The sequence below is a fragment of the Dermacentor variabilis genome, chromosome 9 (genome assembly GCF_050947875.1).
Source record: "Dermacentor variabilis isolate Ectoservices chromosome 9, ASM5094787v1, whole genome shotgun sequence".
Lineage (NCBI taxonomy): Eukaryota > Metazoa > Arthropoda > Arachnida > Ixodida > Ixodidae > Dermacentor > Dermacentor variabilis.
This window is the reverse complement of record NC_134576.1, coordinates 108,930,081-108,946,928: the sequence shown is the minus strand read 5'-3', so window position 1 is coordinate 108,946,928 and position 16,848 is coordinate 108,930,081. Positions and strand designations below refer to the sequence as shown.

Sequence of the window (16,848 nt, the reverse complement as noted above, 5' to 3'; positions counted from 1 at the left end):
CACACAAATCTTGCACGAGGGCACTCCACAGTGTGTTCTTTTACCCACCACTTATCAGCTACCCAGGAATCGCCACTGATAAGGGAGAACTACATATGTGCAGTTGACACAGCTGTGATGGCTGGAAATGTAGCTGTCCTAGAAGGCTGTGCTAGATTGTTTATCTTGTAGCAGTGTAATGGGGTCTCCTTTGAAAGGCTTGCTGATAAGACATCCAGCATGAGATCTTTTATTTACAGCAATGTGGGCTGGCTGACCTCTCAGCTCCTGCATTAGTGATATTCATGTAGAGCACCATCTAGCTGCAGTTCTCACAGGTTACGGTTATTTTGTCTTGCTTATGTGTATGTCTGTTTTCTTAAATATTCCAGCCTTCCTTTTGTGCTCTTGTGAGACTGGGAGTAACAGCAAATAGCTAAAATGTGTAGCCCGAGGTAGCGAGTTCGTTGCCGGCCACAGCGACCACATTTCAGCGCGGGAGAAATGTAAAAATGCTTGTGCGCTTAGGTTTAGGTGCACGTTAAGGAACCCCAGGGAGTCCGAATTAATCCATAAACCCTCCACTACGGCGTACCTCACAATCAGATCGTCGTTTTGGCTCGTAAGAGTAGAAATTATCCATTTAGTTTTAAATAGCTTGAATTATGTGTACGGGTACAAAAGTAAGTATGCAGTAAGTTGTGAGCAGTATGAAGCTTGCACTTTGCGTATGCAAAACAAACGCAAAGCCAGCAGACATTGAAAAATATCAGACACCTAGGTAGCGATTAAAACCTTATACCAACTGGTCTAGTACCGACATTGTACAGGCAACGCCACTTGGTGTGTTTCATATTTGAATAGTTAGCAGGAAGAAGCAACACTTGAAATTGTTAGTAGTGCATGAAGAAGGAAGAAGATCGGTTGGGTTTAACAAGCCAAAGGAAAACTGGGATCTTTGAGAGATGCCGTAGTGGGGTGCTCTGGATGATTTCTGTCAAGCTTGAATCGTGCATATAAAAAGTAGGCGACTGTTTTCGCATGGTGCCGCCCTTGGTAAGTGGCGGCAGTAGCTGGGAATCGCCCGCGACCTTGTGAGCAGCAGTGGCCTAAGGTAGCCGCTGGGTCGTAGCTGCAGGTAAATAATTGGTCCATTGAAGAGAATATTTAAGAGTTGCTATGAGTTGTTTAATGGGCAATAAAAGGTGTTTACAGTACAGGACAGTTAGTGATTCCGTACTTCAGCACACAAAAAGCAGCATCAAATTTAAAGTGAAGGCAAAATATGTAAAAGGTCATGGACACAATGGTCACATATAAACTGAGCTAGTTTACGTTGGGTAGATTTTGGTAGCTATCGTGGTTTTTTTTTTTTTTTTTTGCAACTTCTGGGTACTGAGTTAGAGGGGCACTGAAGCCGTATTAGTTAAGGCTGAAGGAATTCGTATATCAAGGTGTTCAAGGCATCACATTTACCAAGAACAAAGTCTTATTAAATCAGAAAATTACTGAAATATAGGAGAATATTGCTGCTAGCACTAAAATTTCAGTGTCATGTCCCATGGGAAACCCTGTGCTGTTCAAATGTTAAACTGTCGTTAACAGATAGCAAAAACAAATAAGTTAATAATGCACTTACACATAAAATTTGATGCAGTTCTGCCAATTTTATTGGTTCTTCCTGCAGAACCCCTTAGTGCTAATTGGTTATACTTCTCTGCATTTCTTTATGGATGTGTGGCGCCCCCTTTGTGTGGGCCTCGGACTCGAACCAGACAGTGCAGCCTGGCACAGCACGGCCTCCGAGATTGCTATCTCTACTCCGTGGGCAACTTGGTTTACTGCGATTTATTTGAACTGCGCACTTATTATTCAGGGCCTCTTGAGTTGCAAATTATTATGTGGCTAAGTCATTTTTTGGAACAAAACAAGCATATGCTAGGCAAGTGTTTGGAAAATTACTCAATTTTCTAGATTAATGCAATGTTTGTTCATCAAACAGTCTAGATTCACAGGATGTTTGTTCATCAATCTACGGTAATACAATGTTTGTTAATCTAGATTAATGCTATGTATGTTTGATGTTCAAAGTTTATTTGTATAACGCTCAAGACCAACAAGTGTACATTTTCAGCAGTACATTAGGCTGTCCCAAAGTTGGACACTGTCTGGGAAGCTCCCATTTTACAGTGTACCCAGGATAATGACATAAGCAGCTGCTGGTTGCATACAACAGTGTAGAGATTACATGTTAGAGGATGACATAAACATACAAAATCACAAGCTAAAATCAAAAGATAATGAACTGTGCACATGGGAAATAGAACATGGAATGAATCAAGTTTGATTTAATATTGCTTGCAAGTTTTACATCAGTCTGAGCACTAGCCTAGAGACATCGCTTTGCATTGCCAACGTGTGACACTGCTACTTATGGAATTGTATTTTTGAGTGCATACAGATATTGGCGAGCTTGCTGGAGAAGAATTCTTGGAAACCATTAGTTAGTTGTAACAGCTATATTAAATTCGCAAGGCAGCACCAAATAGCTAATTAGATTTCTCCAGGTAACATGAATGAACACTAAATTGGAGGATATATAAAGTAAAGCTGCAGTAGTGGAAAAAAAAATTAATTGCAACCTGGACTGGCTGACGCAACTTGGACTCATGTATAATGAACATGCATATAACGAATTATTGGATATAGCGAAGTGACTCTAAAATGTTTCTTGTAAATATTGGCATATCATGAATACATGGTTATAATGCATATTGGATATAATGAAGCCATGTACTAAGAGAAAGGTACAGTAGTGGAAAAGTTAGTTGCAACTTGGGCTGGCTATTACAGTTGAACCCCAATAGAACCAAACATAGATATAACAAATTATTGCCTATAAATAAGTTACTCTAAACTGCTTCTAATAAATATCAGCATGTAATGAATAGATGATCATAACGAATTAGGTATTTTCTAGAATGGATGCGACATAACAATCATTGTTCGACTGTACATGCCTTCTATATTTCTTTTAGGCTAATTAATTTTTTCTATTAAGAAATTGACCTGTAAAGCTTTTCTTTTTGAACTTTCAGCGCTAATAAACATATCGAAATAACAGGTGGGGATTTAGTTCCTTTTCTCTGGTTCTTTTCTTTTTTTGCTTCCACCGAATGTAGGCTCTGCACCTTAATTCTGAACAATGGTTCACTTGCATAAAAACAAACTATTTAACGTGTAGAATCATTACTGTCAAGGACAGTAGAAGACAATCAATTACATGATCACACTGCATGATGGCACAAACAAGCACCCACACATCTATTTTTTTCTAGCTTTTCTGTAGCACACCTTGATGTATTGATAATTTTGCAGCACATGTCCTATCAAAAGTGTCCCAACATGTATATTATTTATTTATTTATTTATTTATTTATTTATTTATTTATTTATTTATTTATTTATTTATTTATTTATTTATTCATGTTGCCCCTAAAGGCCCCCATGGGGAGGGTATTACGTAGAGGGGGGATACGATCATTAATAACGCTGTACATATTAGAAAAAGCAACATCAATGCATACACCAATAATAAAACACAGCAATGAAAACGTAAAGCATAATACGAAAGAAAAGGATGAACAAAAGAACAATGAACAAAATATTATTACACATTTCCATTACAGCTAAGTAAATCTTGGAATTATTTTATGTCAGTTTCTGTGGCGATGTGCGATGGCAAATTGTTCCACTGAATGATCGTGCGAGGAATGAATTAGTTGGCATGAGAGGATGAATGGCACTTTACGCGTTTAACTTTGAAAGAATGATCATGCCGTTGAAAGATGGCATGGGATGACTGAAATAAATCTTCGTGAAGAGATGGATGGTGATAAAGTGTTAAGTGATAGACTGTTATGGAAAAGTGTTAAGCGAGCAAGTTTATGGCAATATGGTAGGTCTTCCAGTTGGGCACACTTTTTTAGTTCTGAGATGCTTGTATAGGAGGAGTTGTCTGAAAAAATAAAATCAACAGCACAGCTCTGCAAGGATTCTATGTTAGAAATAATGTAGGCCTGATCGGGGTTCCAAATCGACGCAGCATATTCAATTTTAGGGCGTATTAGAGTAGCGTAAGCAAGCTTTTTTATGTGGATAGGAGCATGTTTGAGGTTACGTTTAAGAAGACCAAGTGGGCGGTTAGCAGACACAAGGGTAAGGTTGACGTGGTGATGCCATGTTACGTCACCCTGAAGGTGTACCCCAAGGTACTTATAAGTTGTTGTTAGTTCTACAGTACTGCTATTAAAGATGCAAGTGGCTGGAATACGAGATTTACGACAAGTGAAACACATATGTTTTGTTTTAGAAACGTTAAGGGTCATTAACCAGGATGAGCACCATGTGCTTACTGCATTGAGGTCAGTTTGTAGGGATTGGCGGTCAGTGTCATTGGTAATGTTATGGTAAATAATGCAATCATCAGCAAAGAGTCAAACTCTGGGCCGTACACAGTCAGCCAAATCATTAATATAGATTAGAAACTGTAGAGGACCGAGTACGCTTCCTTGGGGTACACCAGATGTCACATGAGCAGAAGATGAGTTAGAATTCTTAACAGAAGTGAACTGAGTTCTTGATGATAGAAAGTCTTTAATCCAGGCAAGTGCATCAGGGTGGATGTTAGGCTGTGCTAATTTCAGTAGAAGTCTGTGGTGAGGGACCCGATCGAAAGCCTTTGAAAAAATGCAGAAATACTGCGTCAACCTGAAAGCCCACATCAAGTGATTAATGTAAGTCGTTAAGAAAGCCAGCGAGTTGAGTGTCGCATGAAAAACCCTTGCGGAAGCCATGCTGATATTTGAAAATAATGTTATGATCTTCGAGGTAGCTAATTACTTGGCTATGAATGACATGCTCAAGAAGTTTGCAAATGGTGCTGGTTAGTGAGATGGGTCGATAGTTAAGAGGAGAAGAACGCTCACTTGAATATAGGTATTACCTTGGCTACATGCCACTCATTGGGAATTTGCTTGTTTGATAATGATTGTGAAAACAGACAGGGCAAGACCGAAGAAATGCTTTGTGCTGTACTCTTAAGTGTCTTATTGTTAAAGCCAAGGTGGTCTGAACTACTAGCAATTTTAAGGTTGTTTAACAAGGCTAAGATACCAGCTTCAATAACTATTTCAGGCATGTGAATGTTGTCAAATATATATAATTCCGGAGATTAATTAATATCTTAGTTGGTAAAAACTAATGAAAAGGTTTCATTAAATATCTGAGCACATTTATATTCATCAGTTACAACGCCGTTACTGTTGTTAAGCAAAATGTCGAGATGAAAGCTAGAGTTTATGATGCGCCAGAATTTATGAGGGGGTTGGTTAACAATGATACCAAGTCATGATTGAAAAAGAGACGTCGAGTGGATTTGGTTTTTATCATTTCTTGTACTTTTCCCACGCGCTCAAACGAGCATCATTTACTGCCTGCCGATAAAATTGCTTTTTCTTACTGTTCATGCGCCGCCGCAACTTCTGATTAAACTATGGTGCGTTGCTGTTACGTTTGATGGACATAAGAGGCACATATTCATAGATAAGGTTAATAAAGGTATTTTTAAACAAATTCTAATATTGCTCAACGGTTCGTAAGGAATACTGATTCAAGAACTCAGCAGAGAAACAATCCAATTCAGAGTTAATTTTATCATGGTTAGCTCTTTTGTAACAGCGGATTTGTTTAACAGTAGCTTTATTTTCGTTAAAGGAACCAGAAATGCATCCTGTTATTACATCATGATCGGAAATGCGCTCCAAGTGAATTATGTCGAAACAAAGGTCTGGATTATTTGTTAATATTAGGTCTATAATGTTGACAGTGCTCGATGTGCGACGCGTGGGATCAGTAATAAGTTACGATAGTGAGAAATCAAGACATGATTGAAGAAAAATATGAGCTTCGCTTTCATTAGCTGTGATGGATTGTGTGGACAAATTTATACTAGGGAAATTGAAATCACTGAATATGAGTAGAGTTTGGGAAACGCGTACTTATTTCACACAGAAGCCGATGAAATTCGGCAGAAAAGCAATCATTCATATTAGGAGGGTGGTAGATAGCACCAATAATTATATCAATAGAAGAGCACTTTAAGGAAACCGTACACATTCGAGAAATGAACTAATCATTACCGGCATGGTCAGCAAATCATCTTTTATTGCCAATCACATCTATCACATCGAAAAATATTGAAACGTGTTTTGCTGACAAAAATTGTGTTATAATTAACACATCAGTGAGCCATGTTTCAGTTACTGCTATAAATGATGCGGAACATGAGTTGATTAGTGAAAATATTCCGACACTTTTTAGGGCAACACTTCTGATGTCAGTGTAAAGGAAAAAAAATTGTTTTATTGGTATTATGCATTGGAGATTTGAGGAGGATGGGAAACTGGGGTCTGATCTGAGATAAAAACAAGAGCGTGTCATTAGTCTGTGGATCGCTGATATACACAAATTACGTGTCCAGCCTCACTGTCCCACACATAGGCATCATTATTATTGTGAAGCTTATTAAAGATGAGGCGAATGCGGTCTCCATCTTTCCTTACGGATTTTGCGTACTGCCACAGGTGACGGCGCTTCACTCGGATGGCCTCAGAATATTCACGAGCGATGTTGAAGCCCTTGTTCCTGAGCCTGGAGCCGTTTCCTATCACAGATTCAACTTCTTTATCATTGTAAAAGTTAGGAATGATTGCCCTCGTCTTACTCGTCGAAAAGCGGCCCAAACGATGCGCTCTCACGATCGAGGTTACCACGACTTCAAGTTTATTAGAACAAAAGTCGCGCACAAGCTGCTCCGAAGCTGCCCAAGTTTCTTCCACTGTATCAGGAACGCCAATGCATTTTAAATATTATTTTCTTAATATGTTCCGGTTTTGGCTTGTCATATTTGTATGGGCATATGCATACACACAGCGCTTAGGTAGAGCAATGGCCTCTTTTATTTGGTATATGTTTTGTTATGTGATATATGGGGGGCAGAAGACGATGTTGGACAAAAATGTAATGCAGAGATCAAAGACAGAGAAATGTCACAGTACAGATCAAATAATCCCTCGTATGGTCTCAACCTTTATTATTTGTCATATCAATGTTACCCTTTTAAGCAATAAAGCTAAGGACAGCAGAAAGTCAACGCAGTGTGCATGTCTCATTGCTTCATTCCTCACTTTTTCCCACTGTACAAGTTGTCCTTCACCAAGGATGAAACAAACAGCAGAAAAGAAAAGCAACTTAACTCCTTCACAAGGCAAGCACTGCGAATAATAATAATAATATATGGGATTTTACGTGCCAAAACCACTTTCTGATTATGAGGCACGCCGTGGTGGAGGACTCCGGAAATTTAGACCACCTGGGGTTCTTTAACGTGCACCTAAATCTAAGTACACGGGTGTTTTCGCATTTCGCCCCCATCGAAATGCGGCCGCCGTGGCCGGGATTCGATCCCGCGACCTCGTGCTCAGCAGCCTAACACCATAGCCACTGAGCAGCCACGGCGGATCAAACACTGCGAGTTGCTTGCTGAAATGGCTGTTGCCAGATTACATACCAGATGAAAGGATGGAAGCACGTTATGATGACTTCGTGCTCGCACCTCACACTTGGTGGATCTGTCGTCTGCGCCAGCTGAAGGCCATAACAGTGAAGCCTCAAAAACTGCTGTGGACGCCCTAATTCGGCTCTCCCTAACTCCTCTGGTGCAACATGCTTCGGAAATGCTCATTTCAAGTTGCCATTTTTACTGGTAAAGTCTATCTTGTTCGTCCTATAGGAAGAGATTTGTGAGAGAGTTCCTTTTCGTCCGCTACACTGCAAGAATTTCTTTCACATGTAAACTGCATTTGAGTTTGCGTTTCATGGTCCCCCAACATCAGGAGAGATGAGTGCGGCAACGTTTTTTAAGATGGACATGAATTTCATCATTACGAGTCCCTCGTTCTTATTATGGTGTAATAGCACGCAAAATGAAGTGATTCAAGACCACGACAGGAAATAGCGCCAGAATGACGCTGTCTCATGTCGTGGTCTTGCGTCACTTTATTTTGCGCCCCAATACAAATGAATAAAAATGGACCAACTAGGCCAGCAACAAGTACTATCAACGTTATTCATCGCTGTCAACTTGGCTTTATGAACATCCAATAATGCTTTCTTCTTCTATCTGTGCCCAATGAAGGTGAACGCAAATCAGTTCTGCGGAAGCTCGCAAGGTGGATTCCCTTTCATGTACTTTCCTCCACCTTGTGGGCTTCCGCAGAACTAGTTTGCCATATTCACTGTCCCAGTACCTCGAGTTCTCGATTGTTTCGCTCTCGCTCTGCGATCGCCTTACCTCCTGGTTAGCTCAGATGGTAGAGCGACCACCCCGGAAAAGCGTTAGTCCAGGGTTCGAGTCCTAGACCAGGACAAATTCTTTTTTTCAACTGTGAGGCTTTCTTTCTGAGAAACCCGTATGGGTTTCCTTTGTAGTCTTGTGCTACAATTCAGGTGGATGCCAGTTTTTTCCCTTTCGTGAATGCAAAGGTAGTTGGTACTTTAAAGAAGAACCTTTATGTGGCCTAGAAACTTGAGAATGTGGACAAACAAAAATGTACTTATTGACATTTCAAAGGCTTACACTTATTTCGGCCTCCCAATGACGTCGCACAGCATGCGGCCAATCGCAACAGTGCAACATGCACAAAAAAGAGACACTGAAAAAAAGAAAAACAGGGCAAGTTAAGCTGTATAAATTAGCTGCACTACTTCAATAACAATACGACCACTCTGGCCTCGACAGAAGGTGTGGTAAGCTGGAAAAGACACAAAAATGTAACACAGGCAGCGGCGCTGTTTCGCAGTTCCTGCAGCAGCATACTGCGATGTCATCGTTTTTGACGTCTGCCTGTGCCATATTGGTCATCTTTTGGTAATGTACCATATTGTGTTATAAAGGAGACATACAAATAACATAGAAAGTTTTACTGAAGTTTCCGAGTGCCTGAGACTTTTGACTCTTGCGGGACCGCAAGATTTGGTCGAATTAACAAACGGTGTGGCACAACGAATAAATTTCAGTATTCTTTGTTGCTTCCAACCGAGTAGCTTGATGTCGTCGACAAACTTCGGTACAGTTTTACAATAACTATGCACGTCACTGTCTGTAGCCGGGCCACAAACCTCAGAAGTGTCGTCGGCGCTGACAAAATACTGAAAAGACGCATCGCCCCGAGTGCAGTGCAGGTCGTCGTCATCACTGTAGGACAGGTCACTGCCGTCAACATCATTTCCGAGGGAAGCAGCAGCACCGTTTGCTGAATTTCTAGTATTTTCAAGGTTTTAGTGACTGCTAAACACACGATAGGATGCCAGTGGGGGTCGAATTAACTGAAGCAACATTTCTCACATTCAAACTAAACGTGTTTTCCTTCTATAGCAATGTGTGGTTTCTTGCCGTGACTTCCCGGTGCGTTCGAATTAGGCAAGATGTCGAATTAACCGAGGTCGAAATAACGGTAGTTAACTGCACTTTGAAATTCGTGACATCACAGTGGGGAGTTGGGGGGAGGTACGTACTGGCGCCAAGGTTTTGGCGTGGAATTCAAATCAGCCGAAGCGTGACCTTTGTTTTGTCCATCTATTCGCCATATTTATGTACTTGTATTGCGCACCTGTAAATTTGGAAGCACTTTTGTTGTCATGCGCACGGCTCTTTAAGGAAGTCAGCCATGGTCGTTAATCTTGCTTAACTCATGCGCACTACCATAGAGAGAAGAGAGTGCCCCAGCTAAAGTGTAGTACTGCAATATCTCAAGTCATCACCTACCTTCTCACTTCTTGCAAAATGAAATTTTCACAAAGTGCAGCAAGATATCATGGCATTCTTTAAATGCCCCAGCACGTTCCTCAGTGTCGCAGCCCGTGCATGCACATGTTAAAGGGATCAATTCACACGGGGGAGAAGTCCATGTCACCACTGTGAGGAAAGCGCACCGTGTGACGACAATATTATGCATTTGTCAGGTGGCACAATCCCGCAGATCTCTGTGCGGAGACAGGGAGCAAGAAGCACTCGCACATGCACCTTCTCGGGGAGCACCGCACAACCTTGCTGCTTATGGGAGATAGAGGAAGTTCACCAGAAACGATGTTGCAGATGATCCTGCCCCTTATCTCTGGAAAAAGGGCTCCGTGCAAATGTCCCTCTAGGAGCACCTTTCAGAGACCATACGTGGCATTTTCTTGTCGGTGCTTCTTGTGATCCCACAGGTTTGCCAGTGACATGCAGGAAAACTCCACAGAGAAGAGCAGTTATTGGTCACTTGTGGCAACTGCTTATGTTCTATGAACTTTCTCTGCTTTTCCACCAAGACATTTGTCCCCCCCACCCCATTTTCTTTTTCTTACAAACAATGTGCACTTGGGGCGACTACTCTTGGTGTCACTGTTGTTGGCATACCTTAGTGTCGTCGCCATCGTCATCATTGGCTTATTGTACGCTCACCGAAGGACAAAGCCAGGCCTTTCTTAGCAGTGTGCAATTTACCAGCCAAATTCAACCCATGCCTGAATATTTCCCACTTTCATCGCACTGCCTAGTTCTCGGCTGTGCTCAACTGCGTTTTCCTTCCCTTGGCACCCATTCTTTAACTACGATCAGCAGTGATCTGCTCTCCACATTGCACGGCCAGCCCTAGTGCAACCAGTAGCACCCTACATCTGTAACCTTAAGTCTAGTATAAGCTACAGCAAAACTTGTCGTAACCTTGCTGGTAAAACTTCCAGTAAAAAGATGTAGAGCATACATGGTGCATTTTCTTGCGTAGTTCACAATGGCACAAGGGCATGAACAAGTAGGTAGTATTACCTTATTCCTATGGATGGTGACAAATACACCACTGTCCAACTCAAAAAGAATTTCTATAGCTGCATCAATTACGTTCGTACATTTCAGCAACATTACATGTGAGGCAAACTTTAGATGTTGGTAAGCCTTCGGAAGTATGTTTGGGGGTGCAGAGGCACAGAGTTCAGTGCGTCTCTGTGGGAGGAGCTTGCACTGAATTCTTAGGTTGCCGCTGGGCGTAGTAGGCAACGGGCGATGCTTCACAGTTTGCATTTGCATACCTGTCAAACTAGGAACTTCAAATTTGTAAAATCCCACGAACCTAATAGGGGGGAAAAGAAATAAGGGGGCAGATAGTGTGCATTTAAAAAAAAAAGATGTTTGCCCGAACACATGCATTTTGGGGGATGCATAATAGTATAGCACTTGAAGATTTATTAATAGTGTTAACCTTTAGATGCACGCAAGCAGCGGTAAACTTGGAACAACAAGGACTAAGAAGCAACACAATGTTTTTGGATTATAGTGACTTTTATGTTGCAGAGATTGTATGCTTCAGGAGCTAGTCTGTATGAACTTGCCTGAAGCAAGTAGCCTTCGTGCGTTGTTTCACAACCAAAACAATTACAAGGGACGATTTGCAGGCTGACGAGTCAACTTTTTATTTTTGAGACAAATTATTTTTCGTAAATATCAATGTAGCATTCCCACTATCATAAAAATGAGCTCAAATTCATAAACTTTATGAAACATTCGTGAAACTTGGCTGGTATGTTTTGATACTCAGACTTGCTTCCACAGCTTAAAGGGGTACTGACACAAAAAATTCCAACTCGGAATAGCTGGTAGATTCCATTGCTGCAAGCTCATAGATATCTGTAAAGTATCAACAGAAAATGCAGCTTAGAATGCAGTTTATTCAATCTTGAAGTTGAAATTGAAGTCATCAGCATAGGTCCTATTTGTAAACTATGTTTCGTTACGAGTTTCGGCGACGTGCAAAATCACTGGCTAGTCTCGCTGTTCGGAAGACGTTTCAGCACTGTTTGCTTAAGGTGTCTTGCATTGACTGCACACAAAGTAAATCTTCTTACTGTCTACGGATTACCAGGCTACTGGTGCTATGGCCGGCAGTAGTAGCAAAGCTGGTGGCAACATCCTTTTAAAATTTGTCAAGCTTCAATGCATTCTAAAGTCTATTTGTTGTGTCAGCGCTATTGTCAAAGGCAATTACCATAAAGGTGTGGTACGTAACGATTGTGTCGCTAGGCTTTATACCAGCAGTTAGAATATATAAGTGACAGTATTAGTTTTGCAGGCCCTCTGGTTAGACACGGTGTCACGAGATGTTGCTACCAGCACTGTTCCTGCCGTACACCTCTCCGGTCACCTAGTAAACCATAAACTGTAAGTGTGCAAGCATGACAAAACTCTTCAATGCTGGGATCATGCTGCATAGTGGACTTCTGCCCAATAAAGCAATACGTTGGATGCACTTATGCACAGGTTTCCCACTAAACTAGCAGACGAAACAGGAGCACAGATGGTATAGTAGATGGCACACCAGCGCACATCATAGGTCAGCAGGCTCGAGCAATCTCCATTATTTACAAGCTCTTACATCACAGGGCATGAAGTGACCGGTCATGACTTATGAGCATATAACTAAACCATCATCGTGTGCTAGAGCAATGGTGTCCTTGCCAAGATTACCAAGAGCTACTGATTGAACACAAAAAATAGAGCCCAATCAGTACTCCTTTATCACTATTAAGCAAAACGAAATTCATTATTTAGGAACATAAAATAAGATGGCAGCCTTAAGAGATACGCCCTGCACATTTTTCCCACCCTGAAATGAAGCTAGCGGCTTTAAATATTTTGGACTGGGTTGTATGTATTGCAAATATGTAACTGTGTTATCTGTGGATCAAACACATTACTAAAGCAGCCTGTAAAGTCAGCGATGCTCTCTGAAGCATGTCAGAAACAATGTTAGGATTGTATTCCGAAAGGCGGAGAAAAGGAATTGTAGGAAACAATCACAAACATCTGTACAGTGTTTACGGGCCTTTAATAGACACATTAAGAGTCAAACAAAGATGCAGCTTTACCAATATTTGCAAGCCAACAAAAATTAAGAGAACACTTTACTCCCAGCACAACGCTCGCTTCCACATAAGTCTGAATTCCACATAAGGAAAAGTGAGAATAGTAGTTATGAAGCAATGCATTCCTATCAAGAGTGGATATTCTTTTGTGGTGTCTTCAGGCTTGTGCCTTAATGTGCCACTGAAAGATGTGCTGCATGGAACAAGGCCTTTATTTGTACACTGAGAATGCGGCACTTCATGCACAACCTTTTGCATGAAATCCCTGCATGCCTAAGTTTAACAGTGGCATAAAACTGCATTAGTTGAGCGAGACTATGTTAACAAATCTTATGAAAGTAACTGAAATACAGCTGCTCTCATTTCATATTTCATAGATTTTTGGGTTAAGCTGTCTCCAGAAAGAAAAGCAGCACATTACTTTCTGAGCAATCATGGTGATACATTAGGCTCTGGAAAAAACAAAAGAGAAATGCAGGTGAAAAGTGAGTGCTCGGCATGCCTTGAACAGTCCCTTTAATGTACGCAGAACATGCACCAGTTGCGAATGGACAATGCTTCGACAGCTGGCAGGAACTCAAGATGAGCTTTATGAATCATTATCACACGAAGTTTAGACAAAATGGCTCTATTTGTCCGAGACTTTGGGTGAAGCTTTCACTGATGTGACTGCAATGATAATGTAATTTCTGAGACCACAAAGGCAACCAGTTACAAAGTTCATTTCCCCACCTACCAGAAAAGTAAGCTTATTCATCTGTCAATAAATGGTGCATTTGTGGTCAGCGACAGATTAGGTAAGGCCACCTCAATTGCAGCTCGGTGCATAGGGACATCCCAGAAACTGGTCGGCAATTCGTCCAGCCTCTCTCAGACCACTGAGCAGTGCACCGTGGACTGTTGCTGGGTAATTTCGGATAGTGTGCTCCCCAGCAAAGAAGAGTCGTGGAAGCGCTGGCGTCACGTGGTTCGAGCTCGGAGTGACGGGAGCCGCCAAAATGTCATAGTCGTTGCCTGACGAGCCAGTGGCCACAAATGAGTACGAACCACGAGACCATGGGTCCGCACGCCACCTCGTCACGACTGTTTCCTTGGGCTGAGACACGGCACTGTTGCCGAAGATGCCCTTCAGGACTGCAATGCAGCGGCCAATAATAACGTCGTCACTGACATTCTCCATGATGGTCGCCGCCTCACCTGCGACCAATGCCAGGAGCACAGGTGCTTTGTAGAGGTTCCAGAACAGAAACAGCTCACCCCGGCTTCCCGTTGTGCTACCAACATGTCCAAACAGGTTTGAGTTTGGGTCCCAGAATATGCGGTCAAAGCACAGCACAACCTTGTTCAAGTTGCCAAAGCCTAGACGCGCAATGGCCGCTGCCTTCCATTCTGGCAGCGGTGGCACGAACTGCACCGTGTTGAGCAGGTTCGGATTGTTGACTATCGATTGCTTGAGAACTCCGAGCGGCAGGGTGCAGAGAACTGCGTCTGCCTTGAATGTGGTCAGGCCCGAGTTGGTCCGTGTGTTGGTCGTTGTGACTTCAACGCCTGTGGCGGACAGGTAGACCTGTTTGACTGCAGTGTTGAGGCGAATGTCCAAGCCTTCGGCCATGGCCACGGGGACACAGGAGTAGCCGTTGCGAACGGTCAGATGGCTGCCCGTGAACTCAAAGTCGTCGTCCTGATCCCAGTGTTTCAGAGACAGATTGTTGAGCGGCGTGGCGTTGGCGAACTCCAGATTTGCGAAGTGCCAGTCCAGGACTTGACGATCACGAGAAGAGAGGTAGACGTCGCTGGGTGGCGATGATTCCAATTCCTCGAGCTTGTCTTCGATCTCCCTCTGTTGCTCGAGCAGTTGGTCCCACTCGCGACACACGAGAGTCAGGTCGTGGATGCGGCTCCTGTGGACAAACTCCTGTGTGACGTCGCGCTGCTTGAGCTCGCTTGATTCTCGGTGAATCCGGTTGAGCTCTTCAATACGCTCGCGTGTTTCGATGAGCTTTGTGTGGTTCTCCTTGAGCTTCTCTTGGAGCTCCAAGATAGCTTTCCAGTGCTGAATCTGCTTCTCCTTTACACTCTTCTCTTGAAGTTTGATGACCCACTCCAAGGCTTGTCCCAGCGACACGGGCTTGTTCTGGACATAGTTGAAGTCAAGCTGGTGTGAGAGGTATGACGTGGCTTCGAGCAGACGGTTGAACTCGCGCTCCACCATCTCGTCCTTGTCCTTGGGAACAGTGGTGCCATTGGACTCGTAAAGCGGGCACTTCTGCTTAATCTTGTGCAGTTCCATCTTTATCTGTTTGCTGAGTATGGTGATGGGGTTTCCGCCGAGGCCAGTCACCACCATGGCGCCTAGGTCGGCGACGTAGCCGCCCTTGCGGAACGTGGCGATACGGCCGCCGACGCGGTCCCGCGCTTCGAGCACGAGAACCTCGATTCCGAACTGCTGCAGCTGCTGCGCCGCGGCCAGACCCGAGATGCCGGCGCCGATGACGATCACCTTGCCGTGCTTCTTGAGCAGCCCCGGCCTGGGGCGCTCGAACACACCGAAGTTTATGAGCCCCTGGCGCTCCAGATAGGAGAAGACTCGATGCACCAACGGGGCGTCGCTGTTGTAAGGCGGCTCCATCTGGGGCAGCGCGTTCTCGAAGATCAGCTGCTGCTTGGGGTTCTCGAGCCACAGTTGGAGCAAGCGGTTGCGGATGTGCAGGAAGATCTTTTGTGTCTGCAGCGCGCTCTGCACGATGTCGGGAAAGCAGGCCGCCTCCTGCGCCGTCATCTTGTCGAAGGGTAGCCGGCTCTGGAACGCGGCTCCCTCGAGCCCGCTCAGGTCCTCCTGGTCGCTCTCGACCTCGTTCTCGACCTCGTTCTCGACAGCTGCGCGCACGGGCGGATCGCTTTCGGCGGCCTCGGGGAGCTCCGAGGAGACGTCAGCCCGCTCGTTATCGGTCCTGACGTCGACCCTACGCCGCTTCTTGCGCGTCTTCCGACGGGCCTGATCCTCGGCACTGCTGCCGGCGGCGACAGGCCCCCTTGGTGTCGGGGCAGGTGGTCCTGCAGCGATGTCGGCACCGCCGCTTCTTGCCACCGTAGCCGCATCGTGGACCATGGCTTGTGCGGATGCCGCGTTCGCGCGGCGTTCTTCGGCCATCCGATTCCACGATGGATTCATGACGCGCGATGCTGGTTAACGGCAGGTAGCCACTGGTGCTCCTCGCGGGGTTGGCTTGAATTTCTCGGACAATACGACGCGCGCACTTGGGCCAGGACGGTCCCGTAGATGCGCACACACGCACGAGCGCAGAAGACACGCTGTTCGCCAACGAAGCACGCGAAGTTCGATGATCCTGAGTTTTTCTTCTGCTCAGTTTTGTTGTCCGTTGTGTGTTTATGCCTGAACTTGGAAGAAAGTCGAGGAGAGCGTACGCGTTACCGCCAACAGGGACGCGGAGCGAGCCGACGCCACCGGCATCACAAAGTTGCGAAAAAAAATATATATATATATAAAGTTGGCAAGCGGACAGCGCAACACAGGCTCGGCTTACAAATAAGGAAAACTACAAAGTATAGTTAACTAAAACCACAAGAACTAGAATGCAGGTCACAAGAACAGAAGCAATTAGCAGCACGTTGTAATGTGACAAGCAGCGAACAACTAAAAGCCATAGAATAAACCGAAAACACCAAGCTCTCAAAGCAACCGATCAAGCCAATGGACAAAGCGCCTAAAAAGCTCAAAAGTCACTTTTAAAAAATTATTACCAGTCATAAAAGCTTTTTTTACCGGTAATTTTGTTGATTATAAAGCATTTTACTGCTGCTACATGGACAGCATAATTATTAGTCTTTTTT

The 16,848-nt window shown here is 43.8% G+C and overlaps 1 pseudogene; it reads right to left on the bottom strand.

The window, feature by feature from the left end:
• Positions 1–12,940: 12,940 nt before the first annotated feature.
• On the bottom strand, positions 12,941–16,701 carry LOC142557262 (lysine-specific histone demethylase 1A pseudogene; annotated as a pseudogene).
• Between the last annotated feature and the right edge of the window lie 147 nt (positions 16,702–16,848).